The sequence below is a fragment of the Mauremys mutica genome, chromosome 7, assembly GCF_020497125.1.
Source record: "Mauremys mutica isolate MM-2020 ecotype Southern chromosome 7, ASM2049712v1, whole genome shotgun sequence".
NCBI lineage: Eukaryota > Metazoa > Chordata > Testudines > Geoemydidae > Mauremys > Mauremys mutica.
In genome coordinates, this window is record NC_059078.1 from 13,490,905 (window position 1) to 13,510,189 (window position 19,285).

The window sequence follows — 19,285 nt, forward strand, 5'->3', positions numbered from 1 at the left end:
AGGAAACCTTTAGCAAAAGGTGGTTTTGTTGTGTGTCTGAATTACTTACATTTCATGAAGAACAAAATCTCTAAGAAAATCTCTAAGAAAAAGAATGGTGGATCAAAAAAAAACAACCAACCCAAGGTAAATCCATAAATTTACCATAATTTCTTCAGTAATTCCTTGCCCTTCCTTAAATTTACTATAGGAAAGGACTTAAATACTGCAATTATTGAGGTTATCTAACTGCAAATTCTTCCCGGTAGTTATCCAAGGCAATTGGAAAGTGTTAATGGCCTATTATTTTGGTCAAAAATTAGAACTTATGTCATAATTTATTATACAAATTGTGTGATTCAAGGTGAATGTTTGGACAGGGTCATATTTGTTCCCTAAGATGAAATTAAGTTAATTAATAATAGAGGTAGGCTTGAATATAAATACTTTATATCCTCTAAAATAAGCCAAACTACTGCTAGGAGTTTTCAGCAGCACTCATTTAGGGTTATTAGTGGCATCAAAGAGGGGGATAGTTAAAGTGCAAATGAGTTGGATTAATCTCCAGGTATTCATCTTAACACACTTCCTCCTAAAACGAGTACATAAGCAGTGTATTTAACTACACTTCAGTTAAAATACACATGAATGACACTAGAGCTAAGTTGTCTCTCTAATTTGCACTCTGTAGACATTATTGTATCTTTAGCTACTTCACTTAGGAGGGTCACTGCAGTGGAGAGGGTACCTAGGATCTGATCTTGCAAGATGTTGAATGCCTCTATGTTGTCATTATTATTCTTTCTGTTGTAGTAGAGCAGTGTATTCCAAACTTGGGACACCGCTTGTGTAGGGAAAGCCAAGGGACGTACTGACCGCCGCTTCCAGCAGCTCCCATTGGCCTGGAGCAGCCAACTGCGGCCAGTGGGAGCCGCGATCGGCTGGACCTGTGGACGGGTTAGGTAAACAAACCTGCCCGGCCCGCCAGGGGCTTTCCCTACACAAGCGGCGTCCCAAGTTTGAGAAACACTGCAATAGAACATAGAGGCCTAATCAGGAATTGGGGCCCCCTTGTGTTAGGTCCTGTACAAACAAGTAAAACAAAGACACTCTGGAATTAGGACAAGATTCAACAGGGGGCTAAAGACAGGAGGTAAAATCCTGGAAGTAAATGGGATCAGAACTTCACCCATGGGTTTGGGAATAGGGGACAAGGTACAGTAAAGATGACAGTGTCACCATGTTTCCAGTGAGGTTTTGAACTCCCTCAGTATCCATGATTTCAAAGGGACTTGAGGGCACTAAACAACTTGAAGGATCAGGCACTTAAATCTATGTTTCTAGACTCACCTCATTTTGGGATGCACACGCCTCAAGGATCTCAGTCAGGAAGAAGAAAAACGCAACAGGGTCACTGCCTTACAAACACTGAAGGGCTTGACAACTTCTGGTCCAGCTGTAATTAACACAACTGGTACTTGTGCAAGTACTGTGAAACTTACCACAAGCCCCATGGAGAGCAATCTATTAAATCACATCTAGGGAAAAGTTAAAATTATTCACCAAACCCTTTCCTAGTGTAACTTCATTGAAATCCAATAAGTCACTGTTATATTCCAAAGAGGACAGCATTGCAAAGATTAGTTACTTTGAAGGGACAGCATTGCAAAGACAAGCTGCTCTCTCTTCTCAGAATTAAGTGTCTGTTGATTTAAACTTCATTAAATATGGAAGTGTTTTTTTTTAATTAGCTATTTCTCTGTGCTTACCAGTATTTATCGAGGTGCACTTTCTGTTAAGGTCATGAAGAATGAAATAATAATAAGGAAACAAAACACTATTAATTTTGTTCAACCGTGTCTAACAACTCAGTCAGGTTTCAGTTTCAGAAACTGAAAATTTTCCCCCTTTTCTTTTAAAATTAAAACTGCTATTTCTTGTGTTTCTTGACTGTTGAAAATCAGATGAAGACAAGAAGCTGGGTCATCCTTTCTCATGGTAAAAACACAAAAGGGGACTAAAGTGAGGAAAATCCTCTGTGAGAATCCCCCAACACTGCTCTGTCGGGGGTTTGTGCCTCTCCCCACCTCCCATCCCCCCACCCCCACACACAATGGGTAATGGAACCAGCTCTCAAATCCCGCAGCTCTTCTGGGGTGAGCAGAAGGCCAGAATCATCTATGCAGCATCCCAGCAGACACCAGAATCCTCCTGCCCCATAGCAGCATGGTTCTGTTGGAGCTGTGACACTGTGAATGTGCCCTGGAGGCTCCTACAAAAAGGGGGTCTCCACGATGGAAGGGATTCTGTGGAAAAAGACAATACACATGGGTCAATGAGGATTTGATATACAACCCCCTGGTCCAGCCACTTGCCCTATTCTGATCCAAACCCAGAGATGACCCTCCATAGGGCATGGAGGAAGAAATATTCCATCTCTGTCAGCTCCATATAGTCAGGACTCTGCAGGGTTTGAGTGGGAAATGGCAAAGTTAAGGAGCAGCTGTTCTATGCAGCATGCTACTCTTAGGAACTTGTGGATATCATACTTGTATATCCATGCAGAAGTCAAATACTGTTTCAAGCAGCATTATCTTCTATTGCATGCCTTCATTCTTCTCAGAGATAGGAATACTGCTTTCAGGAGAGTAAAAGAGGCCAGGCAACACTATAGAAAAGCCAGAAAATTGTTTGGCATTCTTTTCCCTATTAATGTCTGGGGCCTATGTGGTTTGGAAAGCACATGCTCTGTCTCCTTCTTAACCCACAAACCTCCCTTTGGAAGGGGCGCATGTGTCAGAAATTCCAATAGGTGAATCTCATGAAGTTTTCTGAGGGTACATCTACACTACCCGCCAGATTGGCGGGTAGTGATCGATCTATCAGGGATTGATTTATCGCGTCTAGTGTAGACACAATAAATCGATCCCCGATGGCTCTGCCGTCAACTCCAGAACTCCACCACGGCGAGAGGAGGAAGCGGAGTCGACGGGGGAGTGGCGGCCATCGATCCTGCACCGCGAGGATGCGAAGTAAGTGATTCTAAGTCAATCTAAGATCATAGCTGAAGTTGCGTATCTTAGATCGTTTCTCCCCCGGGTCCCAGTGTAGACCTGGCCTGGGACTTCCATGGAAGGGTGCGATAAGGCCTCAACATGACTAGCGTAAGATGATCACAGAACAAGTCAGTGGCAAGACTGGAATGGCAAATGGTGCCTATCCATTACCCTTGCAATCAGACATAACATTCTCATAAGTGTGCAATGCACCAAAGACATTTCAGAGCCAGTCAGACCTATCTTTTTCTATAATCAGACTGAGAAGTGAAATAGCTTGAATAGCTTCCTTCATCCACTGAATTCTCCACATCAGTTATGTATTATTGACTTTACACCTTCCTCTTTCAACCCAGCTTGCTGCTCTATAGCAAGTGGCAAAATAAAGTGAGATGTGATGTTGCTGCGGTGCGGAACAGAGCATAAATGTTTCACAAAAAGGGCAGCTGATATGAACTCTTCAGCTTGCTCACTGGACAAACGGTCACACTTGGCACTTTGTGAAGGGTTAGGAGCCTTGGCATTTATTTAATGCAGTTTTCTGATCTATTTGCAAAACATTTATACCGATAATAAAAAATAATGAACATTTTCAGGGAATTTGCCTTCACCAGAAGCTTCACGTCACACTACACAGGCACCAGTGATTTGAAAAATAAAATAATAATGAAGCATCTTACAGCATCTGTTGTATCTCATTTCATGTTTATTCCTATTATGCAACTGGCTCCTAATTCTCTTCTTTTGTATGCTGTCCAGCAGGGAAGACACCAAAGTATTATTATTATTTATTTGTAGTACAGCCGGGATCGGAAACCTTTGGCATGCAGCCTCTCAGGGAAATCCGCTGGCGGGGCCAGGATGGTTTGTTTACCTGAAGCATCTACAGGTTTGGCTGATCGCAGTTCCCACTGGCCACGGTTCACCATTTTAGGACAATGGGGGCTGCAGGAAGCAGCGGCCAGCACATCCGTCGGCCCACGCTGCTTCCAGGAGCACAGGTTGCCTTTGGACATTCACATACATTTTTTTACATAAAACTTCATGTCTATGTGGTATGCTACTGTTACTTCCAACACTTGCCATTTGGAAAATGTCATGTTGTCAGGTGGTGTTTGAAAAAAAGTGTCTACGTTACTAACAATCACATTGCTTCTTGAACTAATGAATAACTCATGAATATATTTGATTTCTTTATAAATATTTTAAAATCATTTTTATTCTCAGCAATAGAAATGAGCTGCATTGTTTGCAATGAAGTCAACACTGAAAACAAACATTCTTTAATCATTTTCAAAAATAATATTGTATTTTCACTGTCTTTTTTTCTCTTCAGCTTTTCCAGTAGAGTTATGTGCTGGGTTTCCTTTTTTCTTCCTTCCAATTTATTAAAAGAAATTAAAGGAAACATAGATCTGCAAACACACAATTCAGGATACTAGCTAAATTGAATATAGTGATTATCATTGGAAAGTCAGAATTTATCAAAAGTTATCTACCAATTATTTGAAGTATTTCATAATAGTTAGTTCTTTTAAGTAGAGCTGAGTGAAATTTTTTCAGCAAATCAGTTATCTGCTGAAAATGCATTTTCAGGTCAGCTGAAACTGTTTGTAAAATGTTTTGTCCCAATGAAAAATGAAACTTTTGGGTTGACTTGAAACTTTCACCCTCCTTCTCCCCGGGTTTGGCCGCTAAACTGAAAGATCATTGATTCATCCAGATCTAATTGTAAGTATAGGCAAATACTGCAGTATCTCAAGTATCCCAGTGTGATAAATGTAGGAAAATGTTGATTTATTTATGGCAACCACTGTGCATATTAAGGAGTGCTTAAATAAAACACTTTTGTGCACTAAACCAGACAAAAAGAAATACAGTGAATCTGGAAAAAAACTTCACATGAGGCAGAAGTAAACTGGTATAGAAAATTGACCAGACTAACACAGATGGTACCTGTTTTGAACTTAATACACTTTGTGTGCAACAAATTTAAATCTATTTTAAACAATAACAGGGTCCTTCAATTAAAAGAAAATACATTAAAGGGAGGAAATTTGGAAATTCAGAATAAAGATGGTGTTACCAAGTAAACATCAGACTTCCTCTACTGATTTTATTAAACCTCATTTGCTTGTAATCCTAGTAAACCTATGAATTCGGTTTGGATTATGGCAGTTTATTGCAATGGAGCTGTGCATTAAAATAACAGTCTTCCTGAACATAAGACAGTTGGCTAATCAGGCAAATTTTCCAATTGTCACCCGATACTATTTTTCATGTTCAAGAATATAGAAAGTTTTATTAATTGCTTTCAGTTATGAGGACTTTACTAAGAATGTGAAATGGAATTTAGCTAGATTGAACCTTTTTTTCCCACTAACAAGTCCCTAATAATGGGTCTTTGATAAATACCTTATTAATGAGCATGGGGTAATGTGGACACCAAGCATAACACACTCTAAAGCTGGAAACAGACCGATTTCAGGCTATCCTTTCACAGTCTGATAATGTTTCTTCAGCTCTAATTCTTTGACTGGATAAAGGAACTACCATATGAAGGAGTTTATAGTATGCCACAAAGTGACAGATTGTCATGCATTAACAACAAGTCAGAGATCTATGAAAGAGATTTGTATTTTTTTTCCTTCCCAGAAAAACTTTTTTATGGGATCAGTACCTAGGCATTTATTGATGTAGATATTACATCTACAAATGAAATGTATCTTGATCCCATCATACAGACTTCAGAAATGGGGAACAAATCTTCAGAAGACAAATTAGTAGTGAGGCCTCATTTAAGGAATAAAAACATTGATTATCTAGCAGATGGATTCTGTTTTATTTTTAATTTTTGGAGAAAAATCCTATAGATAAATTTGTTTTGTTTCTCCCAGTGGAAATTTTTGACTATTTAATTAAAGGCCTCATTGCCCCATCATTAAATTCAAAGAAGCATATCTAATGCGAGCACTTAAACGTAATGTCACTCATTAGTCTTTAATGAAGAGAAACTTATTCTTTCTCTAAAGAACAGCTGTAAAAATAGTGTCTGTGTCATCCATAAAATTATGTATTATGAAGATTATTAATGTGTATGTAATGACTAAAAACTTCCCAAGCAATGTGTACATGCTCCCCTCACTCCTCCACTCTCCTCCCCACCTCCTGCCATCAGCTCCATTCATGAAAGTGGTTAATTAAAGCCAGGACACCTGGAATTCTGCATTCTGTAACAAGGGGTATGATAATTCTATAAAATCCCAATGACAGTGATAACATGAAGCTAGGTGCTCCGCCACACTGCGGAGATCACTGGTCTGTCTTTTAACTTGGTTCTAGCTTTCATGATTCAATGACCACAAAATCCACTATTAGATATGGGATTTATCTAACCCTTTTTTCATACTATGCTCTTTTATACATACATGGAAAGTGACTGGCATGTTTACAGCATTATGAGGGGGTGGGGAAAGAGGGTTGGAGTATGAGGAGGAAAACTCAGTAGGATTTGGGATGTCTTTCCAGCCACTGTGTTTTCCACAGAAATAATTCCAAACAAGTGCTGGTGTAAATTATGCTGCCATTTCTAGAAACTGCAGAGCCAAGATTTCCAACCTGCATTTGTGCATCAGTGTTATGACTATGATGCTAAGTTATTTAGCACCACTTTGCTGCCATCTTGGTTGATGATACAAAATAAGAAGCTGTGACTCTTCTCACAGCATCCAGGGCTGTGGGTCATCTTGTCACTATTTGCTTCCAGAACAAGGGAATTTTGCCTGAGACTCCCTAACACAAGCAACCAGTCAGCCACTCTCCTCTGAGCTGCACCAGCCCTTGCAGGCTGACAATAGATGCATCCCAGCCTCTGGGGTCCTTTCAAAGTGTCCCCTTTGATCACTGGATACCCTGAATCACTAATCCAGCCCTTGATCACTGGATACTCACAGAAATCGCAGATCCTCTATTTCCAAAGGAGCAGTGTAACTGTTCACTGGTTTCACCTTAAATCACCACTTCTGTAATACACACAGCACTTGAGTTCAATTATAAAACAAACAGGAATTTATTCAAGAAAGAATAAAGATTCAAATAGAAGCCAGTGTAAGTATTGGGAACAAATGGTTACATATAACATCATAACAGGTATTTTGGAACCTAAACTTAAATAACAAGATAACCTCCTGTCTAGAGACATTTTCCTCACCTTAAGTTGGATCGGCAACCTTTCAGATGTGGTGTGCCGAGTCTTCATTTATTCACTCTACTTTAAGGTTTCGCGTGCCAATAATACATGTTAACATTTTTAGAAGGTTTCTTTCTATAAGTCTATAATATATAACTAAACTATTATTGTATGTAAAGTAAATAAGGTTTTTAAAATGTTTAAGAAGTTTCATTTAAAATTAAAATGCAGACCCCCCCGGACTGGTGGCCAGGACCCAGGCAGTGTGAGTGCCACTGAAAATCAGCTTGCATGCTGCCTTTGGCCCGCATGCCACAAGTTGCCTACCCCTGCCTTAACTCCTTCCAGCATATTACAGCCTAATCTGACTGAGATCTTCTTTTTGCCTCCTCAGTGGAAGGAACAGCCTTAGTCTCCCTACCTACCATTATAGCTCAAAAGATCATTGTGATGATTTGTAAATGGAGCTCCCCCTGCTGGTTCACTTATTTCTGTAAATTTCCTCTCTTCAGAGACTGGACAACCCTTCATTAGCACGTGGGTCAGACTACAAATAGTTGCTCATGGTAAAGCAGACAATACTTCAGTTTACATGTAAACAGATAGATGGCGAAACATATCCTGCCTGGGAAAAAAAAACAACACCCTATTTTCATCTTTGCTGGAGACCAGCCCCCAAGTTACATACCTTTAGAACATTTTTGCAGTATATATACATAACTCCTTACATAATATTTGTATTTCACAATATTTCACAAGTATCCTGGTGATCAGCGTGACACAGGCATTCATTAGAGACCTTGCTTGCCAACCTTTGGTGAACTATTATGCATACATCAAACCCAGGGGATCTCTGTACCCCATCTATGCCCTTTGCCAGTTGGCATGAAGAGGTTCCTGAATCATAGAAGCCCAAAGCAGTATTATGGTAAGTCTTTTTTGAAAGCATGTGTTGGGGAGAGCAGAATATCAGCAACCCACATGGTGACTTCCATATCTCTGAATATTGCCATCAAATTCTAGAAATAGAATATAGCAGTCATATTCAGGTTTTTCAGTAAACTTGTCCAAACTTATACGGCCAGGGGGAGTTGCCACACAGTCTCAGTAGTTCATATGGTAGCATTGTTTTACACATACACAGAGGTGCTTCCTATTTGCTCCAGCAAGGGGTGGGTGTGTGTATGTATGAGAGAGAGAGACTTTTATTCATAGCATGCAGTGACTTATTACTCTGTGTCTACCCAGCATATTATTCTGCCTCAGTAACAAACTAAAGAGTAGATACAGAAAGGGACTTAGGTGCCTAACTGCCACTTTAGGAGCCTAAGTCCAAAATTTAGATCCTCCAAACCCCCACTAACCCTATAGGCACCTAAGTTTCCACAAATAAAGTCCCTATGGTGCCTAAGTTTCTGCTAGTGTGTAATTGCAAAGTCCTCACATTGCCAAGCAGCTCAGCACCTAAGCCCTAGTGCAGTGTTTCCCAAACTTGGGATGCCGCTTTTGCAGGGAAAGCCACTGGCGGGCCGGTTTGTTTACCTGCCGTGTCCACTGGTCCAGCCGATCGCAGCTCCCAGTGGCCACGGTTCGCTGCTCCAGGCAGGTACACAAACCAGCCCGGCCCGCCAGGGGCTTTCCCTACTCAAGCAGCGTCCCAAGTTTGGGAAACACTGCCCTAGTGGGATTCACACACGAGGCATTCCCTGACCTATCTTCCTTGTGGGGATGCTCTGAACCCACCTCATACCAAATGTGATGCTCCCCTCATACCAAATAGGGGCAGTGGCTAGAGCACTTAGCCAGAATCTGCCTGATTTGGAACAGAGGCTTGAAGCAAGATCTCCCAGGTGAGTGGCTTAGCTTCTAAGGTCTAGGGAAGTGTTTCCCAAACTTGGGACACCGCTTGTGTAGGGAAAGCCCCTGGCGGGCCGGGCCGGTTTGTTTACCTGCCCCGTCTGCAGGTTCGGCCGATCGCGCCTCCCACTGGCCATGGTTCGCTGCTCCAAGCCAATGGGAGCTGCTGGAAGCGGCGCAGACTGAGAGACGTACTGGCCGCAGCTTCCAGCAGCTCCCATTGGCCTGGAGCAGCGAACCGCGGCCACTGGGAGCTGCTATCGGCTGAACCTGCATATGGGGCAGGTAAACCAACTGGCCCGGTCCGCCACGGGCTTTCCCTGCACAAGCAGCGTCCCTGTTTGTGAAACACTGTGCTAGGGTATTCTGGCTTTCTCACTCTTCCCTGCTGAAGCTGCCCCAGTTTGTATAAAATACTTAAATATTCATTGGGCTAAAGAGTGAGAGAGTGATTCTACAGCCCAGGGGTTAGTGCTCTTACCTGAGAGACCAGGTTCCAGTCACTGCACCAACGAATATTTAAATAGCGTATGCAAAGCTTCAGCAGGACAACTGTGGCGCTGTAGCCTAGTAGCTAGCCCACTCACCTGGAAAATGAAGGCGAGTGGGGTTCAAGTCCCTACTCCAAATCAGGCAGTGGGTATTTGAACCTGTATCTACTGGGCATAAGGGAGACTCCTCCTCAGTAATTTGTGAGAAAGGGCTGACTGGGTTTTTGTGCCTAACTCCAGCATAGGGTGCTCGCCTGTGAATCTCAAGTGGAGGGGGGTGTCTAACTTTATCTGAGGGAGGTGGCTTAAGCCCTACCCTTTCTCTCTCATTTCAGTTCAGTCCTGGATAGGTTGTGCTGCTCTTTGCTCATTCTACTGGCTTCTGTGAATTCTTAGGGGTTTAACTCTCCCCCTGTATTGTATAGGGAGCCTGGGTACCTCACTCAGCACCCAGGATTCCACTAGGTGACAGGGCACCTTAGAGTTGGGCATTGTAATGCTGAGCCTAAGAGTATATGTGTAACTGATACACTCTGGGCCTTTTTTCTTCCTTTCTAGTTAAAAAGCACTGAATGCTTTGAACTGTGGCAGCTAGCACATTGCAATCTGAATGGCTTTGCTTTCTATTTACCCAAAGTTATCCTGACCATGTTCAAATCCATACGTTAATTACAAGTCAAGAACAGCCACGTAGGAGGGAAGGAATGAGCTCATTTGGTAGTGGTTAGCCAAGTAGCTTCTGAAAGCATTGACACACTTTTATATAATGGGAGTCTGATTCTGATCTCACTCTGACATATATCAGAAGTAACTCCATTGAACTCACTGGCAAAACACCACTGTGAAACCAGTGAAAGTGAGATCAGAATCAGGCCCTGAAGATCTAGTACAAAACCAATTCTTCCTACAGCTAATCCCATATTATGTAACTTTGCATGAACTCTCAATTTCTCTTTAATTGCATGACCCCAATGTACCCTGCAGCACAGCAACATTTATGAATCTCTTTAGTTTTAGATAAATTCTTTATTCCTATTTCGGGAAGATTGTGTGGTTCAGTGGACAGGACCCTGAACTAGGAGTCAGGAAGGGCTCTGGTCCCAAGTCTGCCTCTCAGCTGCTATGCGTTTGAGGCAAAGAGAATTGTCTATTTCCCAATGTGTAAAATGGGAGTGATATCACTTACCTTCCATTGGAAAAAGCTTTGAGATGTATGAATGAAAAGTGCTAGATAGGAACCAAGTAATTATGTCTCTGAATATAGAGATGCATCCATACAGCCTGGAGATGAGAAGGAAGACTAGAAACTGTGGCAGTACTTCTAAGATAAACATGGAATTGTGTTTTCATTTACAAATAGCTATGGTGCATTTTCTAAATACTTCCTGCTTTATAAGATTCTGAATACCAACCGGATGTTTGTTTAGTTTGATGGAGGTGAGCCTATTGAAAGCTTATGTTTTTAATGTACTATCTAATGCTTGAGAGGGTGGTGGGTTTTGTTTGTTTGTTTTAAGAATACTTCCCTTCCCATTTCACTATAAGATGTCAGGTACCATCATTCATGCTATTTTGCATTAAGGAATGGGGTGCAAATGTATTCACTGGCACACCTAATAAGTTATATTTTTTTTACTACATGAAGGCAAATCTATTTACTTTTCAAACAGCACTGGCAAAAAAATGGATTTAGAACAGTTCTCATTTCATTTACACTCATAAAAGCTAGTCTGGGGTTACTAAATGGATTTGGTGTAAGACCAGAATCTGTTCCACTTACTTCTTTGTAGCTTCTGAAGTAAAGAAGTCCTGCTTGTTTCAGGACCTATTCCTTAATACACAAATTACTTTAGTCTTATTGTCTGTGTCCCCCCCGCCCCCCGGCATCTAGCTTGCCTTAAACCACCCACAGCTGGGCAAGTGAGAGCCTATGGTGACGCTTTAAGGGAGTGGTTGGTGTGGAAGGAAAGTGCATTGCAAAGTCACTTATCCTAGATCAGGCTGCATCTCTTCTTTCCTGATACTAATCAAGTAAGGCACTTTCTACTTCCTCAAAAGTGCTGCATGTGGGATAACCAAAATAAATGTAAGCCTTTTAATCTTAACTCAGTTACTTGCACTCTAGTTTTTTTGTTTTATAGTTACTTGTTAATTGAAGGTACCTCTTTTGGTGTTCATTAGCTGGGAAGTTTTGTTTGGGGTTCGGCTCATCTCTTGAGGAAAGAGCTTTTGTCCAGCTACACCTAAACACCAATATCTCAGGAGCTCTGCTGGTCCTTTTAGGGTAAAAGAGAAGGGGTGGGGAAGGGACAAATTCTCCCTGCTTTAGGGATGGGTTAAGAGAACAGCACAATTTCTTTCAGAAGAAAGAAAAGGGAAATAGAGAATTATATACATGCTATGTATCACTGATAGTTTGCCCATATGTGGAAAAGACAGAGGTCCCAGATCTGGAAAGGGATTATTAAAGGGAAATATTCATACATACAGCAGAGGAAGAAATTAGTGTTACTGTGCAGACAAGAGAGATCCTCATAAATTAACAGTAGCACCACTAAAGAAGACCTGGCAATTATGGAGAGGCTTTACCAATTTTCCTGAAACTGTGGCTATCTTGGAGAGAAGGTGAGGAAGCATGGAGTAGGAGGCAGTCTTGCCTAAAGCTTTGACCTTTTAAAGTCAGTTTTGTTATAGTGAGACTAGATGTTACGAGCGTATATGCTATTCCAGTCTCTCTACCCTCCTTCCCCACCCGCCTTAACACAATCTATTAGTATCTCTGGAGACTCTTATGTGAGCAAATAAAAGGAGAAGTTGACAAAGAGAATGAGAGAGACAAAACAAGAAATATTGTTCTTTGGAAATAACACGAGGTCTTTTCCCCATGAGACTTGCGGCTTAGTTTGGCAGCTGTGAGAGGACAGTAGTGAAGAGGTTCGGATTATTATCAAACTATTGTGTGCTAAACTAAAAGGAAGCTAAACTAGAGCTGGTGGGATTGTTGTGTTTGCAAATCCAGGTAGAAAATGCCAGAATTCACACTGAATATTATTATAGACTAGCCATTACAATCAGTGGTTGGGCCCTGATCCTGAAAACTCATCCACACAGTTCTATCTATATCTCTCTATATAAGGTTAGACCCTGGTGCCCATGCAGAGTCATGGAAGTCAATGGATGAGAACACTAGATCCTATAGAGAGGGGGACTACAGGTTTTCTATTTATTTGAGCAGATTTAAGTTATTTGAGCAGATGTAAATATGGTTGAATAAAAATAAATAATGTAAAAAGTTATTCATAAATAACTTGATGACAATATTGCCAAAATTCATGATGACTTTTTGGTGTCGCGCTAAGCTGAAACATTTGAGGTTTGACTTCAAAGGACTTAAGCAGGTGCCTAAATGCTTTTCTGAATCAGAGTTTAAGGATTAAAACATGCGAGCAAGTGCTTTGTTGGATCAGGCTTAGAGTTCTCAGCACAATACAGGATTGAACCCTAAAACTCTCTGGGCCAAGGCCTCAGCTGGTGTAAAGCAGCATATCTCCATTGACATTAGTGTTACTGTTTTATGGTTTCCAGCCATCATACTTGCAAGGAGTTTTCTGTCCCTGCATATGAAACACCTTGTCTTTGGCTGGAAGTGATGGTTCACTTTTGTAACATCCTTCTTAATCTAGAAAGTTTATTTCAGACCTCTCACATTTTGCAGCTGCTCATGATTTTCAACAGTTTCATACCTGACTTTCTGCCAGTCTGTTTCCTGGCATTTCTGGCCTTTGCTTGATCTTCAATATTTGTGGGTTGTTTTTCCTTTTTTTAAAATGAGTTCTCCAATGTTCTAACAGCTGTTTGTTTGTCATTTGGAACTTGTATCTAATTATTAGATTTGCTCTCTCAGTCTGGAGCTAACCTCTCTCAACACCTTTCTGTTCATAATCAAAGCGGTGTTAACTAACATTAGAAGGAAAATTTGTCTGGCATCCTGAATATTGCAAAATACAAGCATAGTTGATGGGAAATTGTGTCTTGAATTGTGTAGCTGTTAATACAAGTAGCATTAGTCACTGTGGAATATTCTAATTTATGGCTGTCTCTAAAGAACATATTTGCCAATTAGTATCTTTATTAGGATACTTATTTTTATCATTTGGAAATATCATTTTAACTGAAACCAGCTATGCCCCAGAGAGGAAGATGTGTTTATTAAATAAATGAATAAATTAAACCTCACTGTCAGTAACCATGAGGGGAACTGGCTCATACCACATGGGAATCTTTATAGATCTTATCATCTACTATCTCTTTTAAATTCATCCAATTATTGAGAAACACAATTTCAGTTAACATGATATTGTCTTGCTGTGAAAAGTATAGACAGGATATTGGAATTTCCTTGTTTGTTAAAGCAAGTAGCTCATTAGGAATAATTAAGATAGAAGAAGCCGGGGTATTAAATTTTCATGGTGTGCTGTCAGCTAGATAGCTCTACTAAAGGCAAAAGCAACACGGTCCCTCAATTAGTACATTGATCAGTTGGTGTTTAACATAATTGAGATGCTGCTTTTGAGAACGTTGCAGTTGATATGGGGTGATTTTGGCATCTTTCATTAAAAACTTAGTAACTCTAGAAAAATAAACAGCATAATAGGGTTGGAGGGATACGCATCAGCCCAGAATTCAACTCAATGGACATTGCATCCATCTAAGGGCAGAACTAGGACAAAACCGGCTGATTTTTTGGTAACACAGAAGACCAATTTAAGAGAAATGTCCCACAGCAAGACTGATTGAGTGTACCCAGGCATCACAATGTTGCCATGATACACTCTTCCTCAAGAGGGATGAGGAGATAGGCCAAAGCTACTGTTATAAGTATAAATTCTGTCACCCCACAAGTGTCTGGCTGCCCAGACCTATAGTTGAGAAGCCATTACTGTGAGAGGGACCTGGAGTCCTTCAGGGAGGACTTACTCCCCGTTGAGTTCAGAGGAGTTGCATAGGGTGGATATCTGACTCAGTTCTATTCTATGCGAACAGAAACACTTCTTGCTCTACTGCTGGATAACTTCAGGATGATGATAAAGACCTTTTACATCAAAATTGCATTCTTCTTTGGCACTTCGATGCTACCTTGCACCACCATGGAACCAAAGCCAATGTTTTTAAAATATATTTCTCCACCAACCCCATCAAAAAAAGAAATACATTTGAACTAAGCTTGAAATAAAGACGTGGAGTTGGCAGGCATTTTGGCAGCATGGAGGCCAGGTTGTGCTTCTGAAAAGGGATTTCTGGAAACTTATATTGCCTGAGATGTTAAAATTCTATGTGTATGAGTACACCAAGTAGACACCCTGAGAAGTCACAAACTCTGTCATTGAAAAATAATTCCTCATCTCATATGAACTGCAGAGAGACGGCAGCAGGGAACAAGCCAAGCTACAAATGACTGAAGCTGATGGAGTTCAAAATATATAGTGTTGCCAACTCTCATAATTTTGTCATGACTCCCATAATTGTTTTCTTTAAAGCCCCAGCTCCTGGAGTCTAGTGGAGATGTGTTAATTTCAGCCTTAGTTTTTCTCTAAGAATGAAGTTTCGAGCCCTCCTGGCTGTGGAGGAAGCTTCAAAATGAGACCCCAGTGTACCGTAAAGGCTCAAAAAACAGAAGGCAAATAAGAGCACAAAATCTATTTTTTTTCCATAATCTCATTATTTTAAGGCAAATCTCCTGATTTTTGGTGAGCCTGACTCATAATTTTTGAACATTTGGGGTTAGCAATACTGGATATGTCTTGATTGAATATGAAAAGTGAGGTATGTGGTGATAACTAATCACTAGTATTAGGGCTTGTCTACACTTACCGGGGGATTGACACATGGCAATTGATGTATCGGTGATCGATTTAGTGGGTCCTAAATCGACCGCAGATCGCTCTCCCATCGACTCCTGTACTCCGCCGGATTGAGAAGAGTAGGGGGAATTGACATTGTGCAGTGTGGTCCCCGTGGTAAGTAGATCTAAGCTACGTCAACTTGAGTTATGCTACTCACGTAACTCAAATTGCGTATCTTAGATTGACTTTTCCCTGTAGTGTAGACAGGGCTTTAGTGTTTCTTTATTCAGGTTGTGAAAGAAAATAAACCTTTACTGGCTTTGGTGAAGGCAATGATACTGTTATAGATCAGCTGGTCCTTGTCCACCTACACACTGTGAATCAGTAGAAATTCAAACTGATTCATCTGGTTATTTTTATCAGCAGTTGGAGTCTGCAAATTCTCACTAGCAAAGTCTTGGCAGGTATAATCATGAAGTGTGGGTTTTTCTTTATGGGTGATCAAATGCAGGGCTGTTATTACCATACCCCGGAGAACCCTCGCAGTGTGTAAGTCATTACTTAATTGGTTCATGTCCTGTTTAGTCAGCAGCACATTATTATCATTAGGAGTATGGCCATCTGCCATGTATCAGCTTTTTGTGTAGGCCGGGGGGCATCTGCAAAGCCAGTCGTATGGTCACAGTTCTGCAGGTGTGGTGAGAAGATACTTAATGAATCGCACTTTGGCTCTGAGCCAGCAAAGCAAAGACGTCTCTTCAGTCTTCATAGCTGAAATAGCTTACCTTACACATTTTGCCATAGAAAACCCTTAGGTAGCAAATTATCCAACTTAATTCTAGCTTTCAAATAGCACAGACAGATACATACACATACCTACATGCATAACCACATGGTCTCCTGAATCCCCTGTGGTATTCCACTGCAAGGGAAGTTAAAATAACATCTCTAATGTTTTGTTATCCAATCTAATAAGATTTAATGTACAAACAGCCTGATAAATATTTAAGTAACAGAAGATTTAGGATTGCTTTGGTCTTCTGAAAGTACTTTGGGGCCTACAACTGAGTTCAGTCCTGCAAACTAAAGATCTCCCCCTCAGCCCACTGAATTTAAAGAAATTTGAGGGGGCTCAATATCTTAGATGATCAGGCCCACAGACTATAAAACTGCATTTTTATTTACAAAGTAGATAAGTTGGCAATTCCTTTGTAGAAAGTAAGTTTCCTTGATATACTGTTTTTGGATCCCCGTCAGGTAGGCATGCAGTATTTGGCCACAAATAAAATGTTTCTCTTATATGCAAACAATGTATATTTGTTTTAATTAAATGAATAATACCAGGCAAATTAGGTTACCATTCAAGTCATCAAATCAGAGATGTTATATTCTCAGAACATAACGTTGTGCCTCACAAATTATCTCCCAATCCCACCTGCTCTCAGCTCTTTATATCTTGGCTATCTGCTTTACTATGATTGCTCCATAGAAAAGAAACAGATGGGGCTGAGGAAAATCCAAAAAATAAATGGGGTAGAAACTGCCTCAGGCCTTTTGAACAGCATAAGGGTGTTTTTCAAGCAGGAGGGGTGGCAGGGGTGGGATGGTACCTACACACGTGCTGAAACATAAGATATTATTATTTAATTTTAACCTATATTTTTAAAAAAAAGTTCTAGCTCCTTTTAGAGAAAGAGAAATTCTGTTTTTTAGTTGTTGTTGTTTTTTTTAATCAGATAACTGCATGATCAATATTGGTATTTGAAACCTATATTAAAATGTGTGAAAATCCTTCTAAAGCAGGAGACTGTATATATTCACTTCACCATACTGAAAAACTTAGTAATCTCATTAATTAAATTGCTTTTCAAAAAAAGGCCAGTTCCATTGATACATGACAAAGATAAATTATGCCCTGGAATGGCTTATATTGTCCAGCATGTGCATGCCCTTTATGTGTTGACTTCCACTTAAAGAAAGCCCAGCTAAACATGGTTCCCCCCCCCCCCCCGCCCATGCTCCCATGATACATCAGTATATTGTCTGAGGGAAGAATGCTCTTCCTCTGTCTCTCACATTGTTTAGTGACTCTGCTCAGAGGTGACCTTACTAGTGGCCTTTAGAGATGATTCTTCTCTTGTCAGTCTTTACCTATATTTATTAACTAATTTACATAGGGGAAAGAAAAGAGAGAAGTAAAACTGAGATTATTTAGTGACTGAAATCTCATATTTAGACCAAAGTAGGATGGAAAAAACAAACAAATCAGATATAGAAAAGAACACTGTGTACTGTGTGGTGGATTTTTTAGAGTGTTTTTTTTTGTTTTTTACTTGATGGTGTCATTTTTACAGTGTATCCTGAATAACTACTGGTACTTAGCTGTTATGGTGGGGAAAGGGTACAGGAGAAATAATATTAGATATGATATAATTATTCCAGTAGGCAGGTAAATCCCATCTTTGTCAGGGGCCTGGAATTCATAGACAGAAATAGCAAATGAGTGTTTGATCTCAACAATACATTCAAGGCCAAGTTCATCTCTGGTGGAAAAAGGTGTAACTCCATTGAGTTCAATGAAGCTATGCTTGTTTTTGTGAGGCCTGAAGTGGGGCTGTGGACTATGGCTTTTCAGTGTAGTGAAGGTGAACCTTGCCCTTTTCATAGACTCCACACAAGGCATATGCATCATTTGTATTCTTTATGTGCAGCTATTGTGCAGGGCCGCCCCGGGGGGGAGGCAAGTGGGGCAATTTGCCCCAGGCCCCGGGTCCCACAGGGGCCCCCGTGAGACTTTTATGGGGCCCCTGGAGCAGGGTCCTTCACTCACTCCGGGCGGCCTGGAAAACTCTCGCGGGGCCCGGTCCTCCGGAGCTTCTTCCGCTCCAGGGCTTTGGCGGCAATTCGAAAGTGGGGGGGGTCCTTCCACTCTGGGACCCGACGCCGAAGTGCCAGGTCTTCGGCAGCAGGGGCCCCCCAACGCCAAAGACCCCAGGCCTCCTGAATCCTCTGGGCAGCCCTGTTATTGTGGTGCCTTGGGCCTTGTACTGGCCTCCTGTGAATGAATTTGTTCCTTACTTTGGTATGTGAAATTTAAACATTATCATTGTGTTTCTCATAATTGAGAATAATTGCATTTCTCATCATTCTCTGAGTCAACCAAGCCAATAAAATGTCAAGGGAGCCAAACAGAGCTTCCAGAATGACTAAGTTCTTAAGTCCACTTAAAACCTCTAAATGGGACTAAAGAGGTGCATAATCATTGTGTTGGGCCTGTGCACAGGGTGAATTTGGTCCCTTGGGCACTTAATCTCACCCTAGCTAAAGCAGTTTCACCAGTAGAAAGTGCTGCTTCTGTCAAACTGATGGAGGTGGAAGCTTCAGTGCATGCCTGATATCACTGTTGCAGATGCATGATAAATACCTGAGATAGAACTGAAGATCAAATTGGTAATCTAGACATTATATTGTTTTATCTTGAGAGATGAACCTCAGTCATGTGACCAGGAGGACATCTTTGAAAGAGTGGAAAGATGCAGAGTATATATGAGAGCTATGAATGTTTCAGGAAGTGAAATTTAAGGAGAGAAGTACTAAAGTTCCCAAGCTTTCCTTCAGTGGTGGTGGTCCAACATTTATATGTAATACCATATATATGCATGATGCTTTACAAATGTAGCATGATGAGCGGAGCTAGAGAAAGAAGGTTTGGTTTCAGGAGGGACCTACTTTGGAGTAACACCAGGACTCCAGAGCACATGCTGGGGTGAGGTTGCTAACAGACAAACTCTAGAGCTTTAGTATGTAATACTGGTCTCTCAGCACATTTAATAAAACTCTCTCTTTATTACAGCTTGCCACATCTCTTAT

At 40.9% G+C, this 19,285-nt stretch overlaps 1 protein-coding gene across 1 annotated transcript in view; it reads left to right on the top strand.

Annotated features, from left to right (window-relative positions):
* The first annotated feature begins 11,554 nt into the window (after window positions 1-11,554).
* CNTN4 (contactin 4) overlaps window positions 11,555-19,285 on the top strand; it is a 669,413-nt gene continuing 661,682 nt past the window's right edge. The window contains exon 1 of the mRNA XM_045024546.1: window positions 11,555-11,658. The gene's annotated coding sequence lies outside the window, so the exon portion shown is untranslated. The remainder of the gene's footprint in view (window positions 11,659-19,285) is intronic.